At 43.4% G+C, this 12,337-nt stretch overlaps 1 pseudogene across 1 annotated transcript; it reads right to left on the bottom strand.

Annotated features, from left to right (window-relative positions):
• Window positions 1-4,354: 4,354 nt before the first annotated feature.
• On the bottom strand, window positions 4,355-6,368 carry LOC112624980 (annotated as a pseudogene). Its single transcript, XR_003119497.1, has one exon. The product of XR_003119497.1 is annotated as a fibroblast growth factor 13 pseudogene (transcript).
• Between the last annotated feature and the right edge of the window lie 5,969 nt (window positions 6,369-12,337).

Here is a 12,337-nt window from a genome sequence, read left to right as displayed (position 1 = left end):
CTCAGGAGGCTGAGGCAGGAGAATGGCGTGAACCTGGGAGGTGGAGCTTGTAAGACCATGCCACTGCACTCCAGCCTGGGCAACAGAGTGAGACTCTGTCTCAAAAAACAAAAAAAAAAGTTCTTTGAACTCAGTGATAACAGTGACATAACCTATCAAAATCTCTGGGATACAGCAGAGGTGGTGGGTGATAAGAGGAAAGTTCATAGTATTAAATGCTTATATCAAAAAATCTGAAAGAGCACAAATAAAAAATCTAAGGTCTCACCTCAAGGAGCTAGAGAAACAAGAACAAACCAAACCCCAACTCAGCAGAAGAAAGGAAATAACAAAGAGCCGGAACTAAATGAAAGTGAAACAAAAAAATACAAAAGGTAAATGAAACAAAAAGCTGATTCTTTGAAAAGATGAATGAAGTTGATAGCCCATTAGTGATATTAACCATGAAAAGAAGAGAGAAGATCCAAATAAGCTCACTTAGAAATGAAACAGGAGATATTATAATCCACACCACAGAAATACAAAAGAAACATTCAAGGCTACCAAGAACACCTTTACGCACATAAACTAGAAAACCTAGAGGAGACAGGTAAATTTCTGGAAATATACAACCTACCTAGATTAATCCAGGAAGAAATAAAAACTCTGAACAGACCAATTACAAGCAGTGATATTGAAATGGTAAAAAAAGTTACCAAGAAAAAAAAAGTCCAGGACCAGACAGGTTCATAGCTGAATTCTATCAGACATTCAAAGATTGATTTGGTACCAATTCTATTGACACTATTTCAAAAGACGGAGAAACAGGGAATCCTCCCTAGGTCATTCTATGAAGCCAGTATCAACCCAATAGCAAAACCAGGAAAGGACATAACAAAAAAGGAAACTACAGACCAATATCCCTGATAAATGTAGATACAAAAATCCTCAAGAAAATACTAGCTAACCAAATTCAACAGCGTATCAGAAGGATAATCCAGCATGATCAAGTGCTTTTCACACCAGGGATGTGTTCTGCATCCCTGCATACTTAACATGTGCAAATCAGAAAGTGTGATACACCACATAAACAGAATTAAAAACAAAAATCACATGGTCATCTCAATAGATGCAGAAAAAGCATTTGACAAAATCCAGCCTCGCTTTATGATTACAACCCTCAGCAAAATTGGCATAGAAGGGAAATACCTTAAGATAATAAAAGCCATCCATGACAAACCCACAGTCAACATTATACTGAATGGGAAGAAGTTAAAAGTATTCTTCCTGAGAACTGGAACAAGACAAGGATGCCTACTTTCAGTACTTCTATTCAACATAGTGCTAGAAATCCTAGCCAGAGCAATTAGGCAAGAGAAAGAAATAAACGGCATCCAAATTGGTAAAGAGGAAGCCACACTGTTGCTGTTTGCTGATGACATGATCATATAGAGAAAAAAGCCTTTCCAAGACAGGAAGAAGTCATGCCAGCACATGGAAGGGCTATGAGGTACACATGGGCACGCGGAAAGCTAAGGAGAAAGGCCATGAGCTAACCAAGCACACAACCATCCCCTCTGCCTTCTCTAAAAGCTCAAAGTCTCAAACTATCAGCAAAAGACTTCAGAAGTCTGAGAGAACATGGCTTTTCATAAGGATGATGGGGGTAGGGAATGGTTGTATCTGGGGCTATGCCCCATATGCTGGGCATGAGGGTATCCTGATGATTAATCCAGAGGATGTGTCAGGCAGGATTCCAGAAAGTTTAGGGGAGCAGAAAAATCTCTGAACCATTCTGGGAGATAATGTCTACTTTAGAGCAACATCTAGGAGCTGGCTGGCTCAGGATATCTGATCTCTTTAAGTACAGTGCTTTACTTGGCAAGTGATAATTGGTCCCTGAGTCAGAACTCAGTGGCCTCAAAAAGGATGGAGGTCGAACAGAAATCCTGGGCTACCAATTCAGGAAACGGCCACCTACTTCACCAAACAAGGTGAGGACTCTTGTTGGCCAGGCCACACTCTGAGGACTTTAGGGAAAGTGTCATTGCCCTTGGTTCTAATAGTTGGCGTTTTTCTACTCTGGCTGCAGATCAGAATCACCTTTGGAGCTTTAAAAAAATTCAGATGCCCAGGCTCCAGCTCCGGGAATTTGACTCCCTAAGTGTTGGGAAAAGCACACCTTTTTTTTTTTTTTTTTTTTAAGACAAGGTCTTGCTCTGTCACCCAGTCTGGAGTGCAGTGGCATGATCACGGCTCACTGGAACCTCTACCTTTCAGGCTCAAGCAATCCTACCACCTCAACCTTTCACATAGCTGTGACTACAGGTGCACACCACCATGTCTGACTGATTTAAGCATACTTTTTAAAAAAGTGGATCTGTTGTTGGTGTGTTCTGGAGACCCTGAGACAACACAATGACGTGTGAGTTTAGGAAGTGCCAAGGGGAGCACTGAGGCCTGGGGGGCTCAGTTTGTTTATGGAGCATCCCCTGTACTCATGGTTCAGCTGGAATAAGAACCTGCCCACCTGCCTATCTCGTCCTCAAGATCCTCTAGGCATCTCCAACCAAATGTGTCAAAGCCAACTCATTTTACAGGAACCCGCTTTCCTTTCTGTGTTCCTCCTTTTAACACCACCACCATCTTCTGCCCAGTCTTCTGCCCAGTCACCCAACTCAGATACTTCAGAATTATCTTCTTTTCCAATCTCTAGCCCCATAAAAGTATCCCAGACCATTCCTCTCTAAAAATCTTAGTTTAAGCATCAAAAATTGTGAAGTGTTTGAGATTTTACCCTCCTTGCAAGCTAACAAGTTAGCCTGTCACAGGTACATAGATGCTGAGAGAAGGCCTGAGACTCCTGGGTCAGACCAAAAGGACTTTATTATGCATGCACCTCTGGTAAAATGAATCTCATATTTGCAGTAGTTTCTCTTGCTTCCCAAGTCCCACAGGGAATAGTGACCCAGATGGATACTACACACACAGCAGGTTTATGACCCAGCAAAGGAACCCTGAGTTTAGGAAACCCCAGTCTCATAAAGGGGCCTGCAAGCGATCCTGACCAACCTTTGCCCCCGAGGGAGACCTTATCTTTATTTCTGTACAGTAAACATAAATGCCTGTCCCAGGGAGACACTGTCTCTATCTTACAAGGCTACTTGGTATGTAAACATCCTTGAAAAGGTAGTTAAAAAGACAAAAGCTGAAGCTGTCTTTCACAGAGGTATAGAAACACAAGACACTCATCGAGAATTGTCTCTCAACATTAGGAATTCATCACAATTACCTATTTCCAGAAAGGAAATTAGCAGAAAGCTAGCCTGCCCCACCCTCATTAGTAATAATTCTGATTCTAGAACAAAACATAAAGCAAATATACACATCTTTTATGTAGAAACCTTGGTTTTTCCATTATATAATACAAAGTTAAAATGGCGAATGCCTACTCCCTGCCCCCGCCATCTCTGCTGCTCTATTTTCCCAGCCTTTTCTTTTGCTTCCACCCTTCCTTCCTATGTACCCTCTGCCCCAGGATGCCCAGAGCACCCAGAGTCACCTCTACAGAACCCCATAACTCTGTTCATGCCTTGGTTAAAGCCCTTACTTGTTTGCTCAATAGTCAGGTTCATGTTTATCTTCTTCCAACACAGTGCCTGACATAGTAAGTGTTCAGTAAATCTTTGGGTAGTGAGGAAGGCTGTTGAGTTAGAGAGTCAGGCTGTTTGGGGTATTTTTGAACTTTGAGGGTTAAAACTGGTAGCCCCAGTTGTTTAAATCCTTTGGATTCTGTTGTCATGAGTTCTGTGGCCATGGCCTTTAAGCAGAACAAAGTGTCCTAGGGGAGATTTTGATACATTAACAACTAGCCTCATGAATCAAAATTTCATTCCATTTGAAATAATGGAAAACCCTGCTTGAGGGATTTCAACAGGCCGGTGTGTGTCTCCTGCCATCAGCATGAGGGTTCTCAGCATAGGGCTGCTACTCCAGCTCGTTGATGCTCCTGTGGGCCCAGGCTCTTTGTACCTTTCTGTTCCACTGTCCTTAAGGTACAGGCCTTCATCCTCACATTTCTACCTAATGGTTGCTAAAGGGCTGCTGTACTTCTTGGGTCCCTATCTGAGACAAGAAGGAGGGGAAAAAAAGGAACAGGTGAAGGGGCAAACAGTGTTTGTCCAGCAGGTCTTTTCCTTTCTATTCACTAAAGGATGCCATATCCGGGGATTTCTATAGAACTGTAGCACTAGCTTGGAAAGCTGGAAAATTGGACTATTTGAAGCTTGGCATACTAGTCCCTGAAGAAAATTGGGGTTCTGTTAATAAGGAGAGCTGGATATTGAAGAAATAATTCATATTTGCCACAAAGACATTTTTTTTTGAATGAATATAAAGAGTTTATTCGGTGCGTATTTGGGTATACAACAACAAATATTAAACAACTTTTTTAAACTTTTTGTGCACAGAACAGAAAACTGCCTGTACATGCTATGTCCACTTTTGGAACACAGATTTTTAACAATTATTAATGCACAAATCTTACATATCATGCAACTCTATGCCAAGAACCCAACTTTCTTCCATGCAACAGATATGAAGATCTAAATGGAAACCTAGCTAAGTCTTAAACACTTTTCCAGTAGCAAGTATAATATATGTTGTTGAGGGAAAACCAGTCTTAACAATTCCTTGCACACAATATTCATATGCCAAATACAATGACAGGAGGACTCATACATATACAGGTAAGACATTTCTTGTTTTAACAACACAAAAGACAACATCACAGTTCCACAGTTCCCGTCTTTACACAAGAAGCCACAGCAATAGTTTCACATGATACACAGATGGAATTAAGAGAAATCTACACTTGAGGATAATTTTTTGAAGATATCTTTACTGACTGGGGTTGACAATACAACTCAATTTCTACACACAAAGTACAGCACGATAACTTGACCAGAATACTACAAATCTAAAAAAAAAAAAAAAGAAAAAAAAATTGGTAAAATCACAAGAACACTGTTACCTTGAGCCTGAGAAGGCAATTCAGATTCAACCCTGAATTTGGTTGATTTGGATTAAGTGATGCAAAAAGTCAATAGAACCATTGAATTTCAGAAATCATAAAGTTGCACTATGCCAAAGAAAAGAGTACATGTGAATCAAGTGTAGATAGAAAACATCAAGCCAAGAAAACAACACAATTCACATAATTTTGTTTGCCCAGACAAAACATTTAAGCAGTTAATTTTGTTATGTTTTGTTTTGTTTGTTTTTGAAGAACAATTGTGGTCTTTGAAATTTTCTTGGTGGGAGAGCACATTTTGATCAGCATTAGTGCTGTAAAATCTTTTTGGATTATCATCCCCAAAGTACAGGTGAGATCATGAGAAAATTTGGCAGTCCTTCTCCCAGATTTAGTTCACTGAAATGCTTGGCATTCTTTTGCACAAGCTCAATCTAAATAATGGGGCTTTAGTACGGATGATAAGAAGGTCTAATGGCAGATAGAATAGTGAACTCTGCCTGTTTGTTTGGTAAATGTCACTGACAAATTTGAACTTTTGGGCGAAGGACTGCTAGAAGAATTCAACAGCACCTGGATGTAAGGTTCTGTTACAGAGCCCTTCTTTTGCCCTCACTGGCTACGTTGATTCATTGTGGCTCATGGATTTGCCTCCGTTCAGCACGCCAGAGACACTTCTGCTCTTGGTTGGGGTCCCGCTTCCAGATCGGGAGAACTCCGTGAGGTCATGCAGTGATGGCTCCTTGTACATGGCCACTTTTAGTGGTTTGGGCAGAAAATGAGCTGCAGGCTTGTTCTTCTTCACATGGTTGCCTTTCATGATCTCTCCTTCTTTGTTCAGACCCAGATACCACCCTCGGCCTGACTGCTGCTGACGGTATATCATTGATGAATATGTCACATAATAATTTTCAAACACTGATTCTTTGAATTTGCACTCAGGTGTGAAAAGTTCCGAAGTGTACAAGGATCCCTCACTGTTCATTGCCAAGTACAGCTTGGTTTGAACTCCTTGGATAGCCACCACTCGCAGACCCACAGGGATGAGGTTAAACAGAGTGTAAGTGCTGTCCTCATCTTTGGTGCCATCAATGGTTCCATCCGCCTGCAGCTGCAAGTGGTAGCCTTGTCGGCTGTATAGCTTGGTAACTATACCCTTAAGCTGAGGCTGTGGTCTTCTTCGGGGCGTCTTCTTGGAGCTGAAGAGTTTGACCCGGGAAAAGACATTTAACTTGTTTTTGTTGCAGCTGGTCTTGCCTTTGCTGGGGCTGCACTTGTAGGCGTTGGATTTCTCGCGCTCGCGGGCTTGCCTCTTCTGACGGATGAGCGAGCTGGCGATAGCCGCCGCCATGGCCACGACGCCCATCACCACCGCTTCTTTTGCTGCCCCTCTCTGGGTTCACCTCCTCCTCCTTCTCCGCTGCTTGTCCGCTGTCTCGTGACTTCGCCGCTTTGGTCTCCTTAGCCTGCGTTTGCCCGGGCTTCTCCGCACTCGGGCTTCAGCCAAGGAGCGGGGGGCTCAGCCTGCCGCCCGAGCTCCTCCAGCGGCGGTCCGGCTCCGGCGCGGGCTGCTGGCTGCCTGGGTCGGAGTCGACGCCACAGCCCTGGGCCGGGATCGCGGGCGAGACTGGCAGGCGGAGGCAGCGCTGCGCGACTGCGTGCGGTCGGCCCCTACGCCCCGAGGACACTCCACAAAGATATTTTTAACACTTTTTGATACTATATTCTTTTTCAAATATGGCAGGGATGTAGGAGTTCTGACATGTTTTTGGCTATGGGTTGGCCACCCCGAGTGAACGCACGGTTTGGTAACTATTCCTCTGCCATTGTCATGCTCTAGCTCCTGGTCTGTGTAACCCTTGTTGGCTTAAGTCATGGAGAATTATCTGGTCTTTCTTTGAGCCTGTTGGGTCTTACTCACTCGGGGTATATAGGGAACATACTGTTCTTTGGTACATGCTGTTGTTGAAACATTTAGGAGCAGAATGTTTCTTTTCACTGGAATCTTAGCTGGAACGGAGCAGAACTTCTAATTGTATGAGCCCTTTAAAATGAGGAGGCTCATTTCTGTGGGGTTGGCTACACAGAGGAAATTGTGGTTGATAGGTTAGCCTGGGAGGTTGGCAGGTAGAGTCGTGTTAGGAATTCTCCAAAGGGAGGCCTCCAAGAGCAGAGTGCAGTAAGCTTGGGTGAGCAGGGTTCCATATTGCATAAGATCCCCTGACACATGGGATAAAGAAGATGGTGAAGATGCCTTTGGCCTCAGGAGAAGCGCTACATTTCTGACCGAGCTAAGGGACTTTGTAAATTCCTGCAGTCGCCACAAGCTACTGCCAGCCCTGTGAGAGGAGAGGGACAGGAGGGCCAGCACCAGCTCCCTCCTATCAGCAGGATGTGGTGAGTGCAGGCTTGGGCATGGCTTGCAGCTGTTTTCATGTTCCTGCCACGTGTCAGACTGCAGCTGTCACTGACTATCAGGATGGCAAGTCTTTTCTCTGGGGGCTAAAGGCAGTGCAAGTTTGTACAGGTCATACAAATGACCGTCAGTCAAATATTTGGACCTCCTTTAAACATGGCCTTTCCCATAGTGCTGTTCTCTGTCCCTAAAAATCCATTTCCCTTTCTCCTGCTCTGGAAGCAGACAGCCTCTATCCACAGGGTCACAGATGCATAGGCTTCCAGGGGCTATGCAGTTTAGCTGAATGACCAGGTGGGGATCTAATCCGGTAGAGAGACGTATTCTGTCCCAAGGAGGCCCCAGCCACATGCTCTTCTCCTGAAATGTAGAGTCCCTGGTTGCCAGATCTCCTCATTTTAAAAGAAAAGCCAGAGAAATGGATTTTTATTCAAAATCACTTAAATTATAAATGTTTAAAGCTATTCATCTTTTCTCCTTTTCTTCTTCCTTTTTTTAAAAAAAAAAAATACCAAGCTGGGTGTGGTGGCTCACGCCTGTAATCCCAGCACTTTGGGAGGCTGAGGTGGGCGGATCACGAGGTCAGGAGATCAAGACCATCCTGGCTAACATGGTGAAAGCCCGTCTCTACTAAAAATACAAAAAATTAGCCGGGCGTGGTGGCGGGCACCCATAGTTCCAGGTACTTAGGAGGCTGAGGCAGGAAAATGGCGTGAACCCAGGAGGCAGAGCTTGCAGTGAGCTGAGAAGGCACCACTGCACTCCAGCCTGGGTGACAGAACAAGACTCCGTCTCAAAAAAAACCAAAAGTAACCATGTGGCCCAAACAAAACACATGCGAGGGCCCCTAGTTTGCCATCCCTAGTCTATAGAGGAAGAAACGGGTTGGCCAGGTGATAGAATCATGAAGAGCATGAAGAGTGTTTCATGATGACTCTTTTGGAAGAAAAGGCTCTCCACTCCTTCCCTCCCCTCTCCATGTGAGTGGTGCCTGGAGAGTGTTTATCAGCTTGGAAGAAATCAGTGGTGGTTCACAGGTTTGGTTAGAGGTGCAAATATGTTGCTAGCAGTTGATGGCAGTGCTAAGAGGCAATTAGACTCCAATTAGCTAAACATCAGTTCCGGAGGTACTTGTAGGGTGTGCTCTATACCTCTTCTGATACACTCTGGACCCACTCTGATACATTTGGTAACGGGCTGGTGGTAGATGTTGAGTGGATATAAGTGATGTAACGCTTGGTTGCCCACCAGGAGGTGCTGTTGTGGGTTCCCTTGGGAGAGTGGGGAGGGCTTGGCTGGAGTAGAGTGTTAAAGAGGTGACGAAAAGTAAGGGTGCATCAGGAAGGGTTGCACAGAGGCTGGGCAGGGCAGTGCAGCTCTGCCACACTGAGGAATTGATTAGGATCCCTGAGGAAGAAAGGACTGGGGCCTTCGATTTAACAATTAGGGGCAGAAAATAGAGGGACTGGCAGGTCAGATAGGTTTTAGTTGAGGAACTACCCTAGCACCTGAAAACACACACAACCTAGCATTTGGGGTTTGTTTTTTTAAAACTCAGAATATATCTTGAATGTCTAGATGCAGGAAAAGGTTAAGTAAGATTCTGGTACAGCCATATAATTAAAGAATATGGGATTATGGTGACTCATGCCTATAATTCTAGCACTTTGGGAGGATCGCTTGAGTCTGGGAATTCAAGGCTAGCCCGGGCAACAAAGCGAGACTTCATCTCTGCAACATTAAAAAAACAAAAACAAGCAGCTGGGCATAGTGGTGATGCCTGTGGTCCCAGTTACTAGGGAGGCTGAGGTGTATCAGTTGAGCCCAGAAGGTTGTGGCTGTGGTCAGCCAAGATTGCACCACTACACTCCAGCCTGGGCAAGACCCCGTCTCAAAACCACAAAGAACACAACAAAGAACAAAAAATATGCAGCCATTAAAAAAGAGGTTTATAAAAACTTGAGTTCTTAGTAACGTGAGAAATTCTTAAGTCGGGGGAAAAAAGGATATAGCTACACATGGCACAATGCTTCAACCATGTAAAACACACACTGGCCAAATGCTGTGGGAAAGCATGCCAGAACATCATTCTGAAGCTTTGCATCAGACGTTAGGCACAGGTACAACAAAGCATGCTTTCTATGAACTGTCAGATCATATTATAACACAAATGCCAAGCTGTTTTCTTATTAACAGGAAATGAATTTTTGTCAGATGGTTTTCTCAGGTCAGTGAACATCTTGTTCTCACTTGTGGCTTAGGGGAAGTCGCTGCGTTTCACAATCGTGATAGGGTAACAAGAGGACAAGAAATAGGCAAGTGGGAAGCAGAGGACTTAATAGTTATTACTTTGGGATATGATGTATCTACATGGACACTCTGCTGTGTTACTTCCTCTAACTTCTGCTGGGTACTAGGGGATGAGGCTGTGTGGGTGAAAAGAGCAGAATATGATTCATTAACACGTCTTCTACTTTTCTTACCTACACAAAAAAGGAAGTCATGGTAGGAGAAGCATGGTGGAGAGTGGGTTGCATTCTGGAAACTTGAGAAAAGGGAGGGTGGGGCAACGGAACTGTCTACCGATAGTTGGCTTTAACTGAAATTAGGAACTATTTTGGGTTCCTCCAAAGATGAGTCTGAAGTCAAAGCTCCTCTGGTTAATATTTTCTCATATCATCTTATAATTGTATTCAATCATCCCTTCCTTCCTAAGTTCTAAGTGTTTTAGGCATCTGTCTGATGTGCCTATGCTAGACATAAAGGAACTAAGCACCAACATGCTGAGCAGAACCTCCCTAAAGGGAGGTCAAGGTCAGAGGTGCTGACCTTCTCTGGGCTTCCTGCTGGTAGACCAGAGAAGACCACCAGATCAAGAGAGCAAAGGTCAGAAGAACCGCAGGCAGCAGTACCTACCTGGCTTAAGTTTGATTTGATACTTTGGTTCCAATATATAAAAATGAATTGTCATCATATTAAGTTCCTGTTCAGTGTTATAAATAGGAGACAGATGTGTATTGTCCATTTTCAAAGTGTTAGACAGAATCTCTGTGGCTACAGCTAAAAAGCTCAATTTCATTAAAAGTTTTTTTTAATTTTTATTTTGGGACGGAGTCTCCCTCTGTCATCCAGGCTGGAGTGCAGTGGCACAATCTCGGCCCACTGCAACCTCCACTTTCCAGGTTCAAGCGATTCTCCTGTCCCAGACTCCCAAGTAGATGGGATTACAGGTGTTGAGTCGTTTTGTTTCTACATTACAAACTATTAATAGGTATACTATTTTCTGTTTGAGGGTTGTTTTTTGAATCCTTTTAGTTGGGAATCCTGCAGCAGTGAGAGAGGAGTATACAGGTTAGGCCCTAAGATACCACAATTCCATCTCACCTTGTCTTGAATGTCTAAAAGTTTCAATTGTCATGAAAATCCTAAGGGAAGTAGGGATTATTAAGCTTGTCCTATTGAGAATCAGGCCCAAAGAGTTTAAGTTTACTTGGCTATGGTCACACAGCTGGTATGTAACAGACCCAGGATATGACTATAGATAAGACAGTACTCTTCGCACTGTATCACCCTTTTAAAGTACGTAACACTTGAGTCGGACACACCTATAAAACATACGCCTATAATCCCAACACCTTGGGAGGCCGAGGCAGGTGGATCACTTGAGGTCAGGAGTTCAAGACCAGCCTGGTCAACGTGGTGAAACCCTGTCTCCACTAAAAATACAAAAGTTAACCAGGCGTCAGGGCGCACGCCTGTAATCCCAGCTACTTGGGAGGCTGGGACAGGAGAATCGCTTGAACCTGGAAAGCAGAGGTTGCAGTGAGCCGAGATTGTGCCACTGCACTCCAGCCTGGACAACAGAGCGAAGTTACATGGCATATTATTTATATGTATGTATGTATGTAGGCAAAGTTAGAGATCACACCTGTGAAAAAAGACCTCAGTTTTCCTGGCTACAGCTATAAAGATTCATCCCAAATATTATTACATGCTTTTTAATAGACACTTGTATAATACAAATGTTATAGTGTCCTAATGTTAACTGGCTTTTAAGCTTACTGATTCCAGTAACAGCTGGATACAAAGGGTAATGCTCACCTAAGTAAATGTCTTAACATCTAGATATCCTCACTCAGTATGTTCAAGAGAATTAGATAATAAGCCTCCTAATTATACCAAAGAGCATTTCTTTTTGAATTCTTCACATGTAGCATTTTTCAGAACCCTTCAGACTAATGCTTGCATATGAGAACTGCATTCTATTCCATTCAAGAAATCATTTTAGATGAAAAAGTTTTCTTCTGTGTCTCCATTCTTATCAGACAGTATGCTCAAAACATGTTTTTTTAAATCAAGGAAAACACTGGATTATGGGCTAGTGTTTGCTTTGAGCACAATGAGGTTACAGTCTAGTCGGGTGGGTTGACATGACTCCAAGTTGCTAACAGGGCTGGGGGAAAAGGGGTATTCTAGTGCATTGCACTCAGGCATCTTCTTTGCTTGAATTCCTGCGCTTTTCATCTATGTTCTAGTACTGGCTCAAGATGGACAGTTAGAGCTTTGTTGTGCTATTCTTTCCTCCCGTCGTCTCCCTTGGAATGTACTCTTAGTGGGTAGCAAACTAACTTAATAGTGGTCTCTAGGACTAAGATTTAGTAGGAGATAAGGGAGAGTACAGTCTATAGACTCTCCCATCCACTGCAATGGCACATCAGTGTACCATATAATTTGGTAGCCCCCATCACAGCCTTCTGGTCTTTCTATACAATGATGAGTACTTTGAATTGCACTTTATTTTGTTGGAGATGGGAGTTCCTAGTATATTAGCAAATTGATGGCTGGTAGCTGGCCTAGATGGTAACTTCTCTCACGTCTATGATTTTAGGATGCTTTTGTTAAAATTTTTT

The sequence above is a fragment of the Theropithecus gelada genome, chromosome 5 (assembly GCF_003255815.1).
Source record: "Theropithecus gelada isolate Dixy chromosome 5, Tgel_1.0, whole genome shotgun sequence".
In the NCBI taxonomy this organism is placed as follows: Eukaryota; Metazoa; Chordata; class Mammalia; order Primates; family Cercopithecidae; genus Theropithecus; species Theropithecus gelada.
Note: the sequence above shows the minus strand (reverse complement) of the source record. Positions and strands in the feature narration are given on the sequence as shown.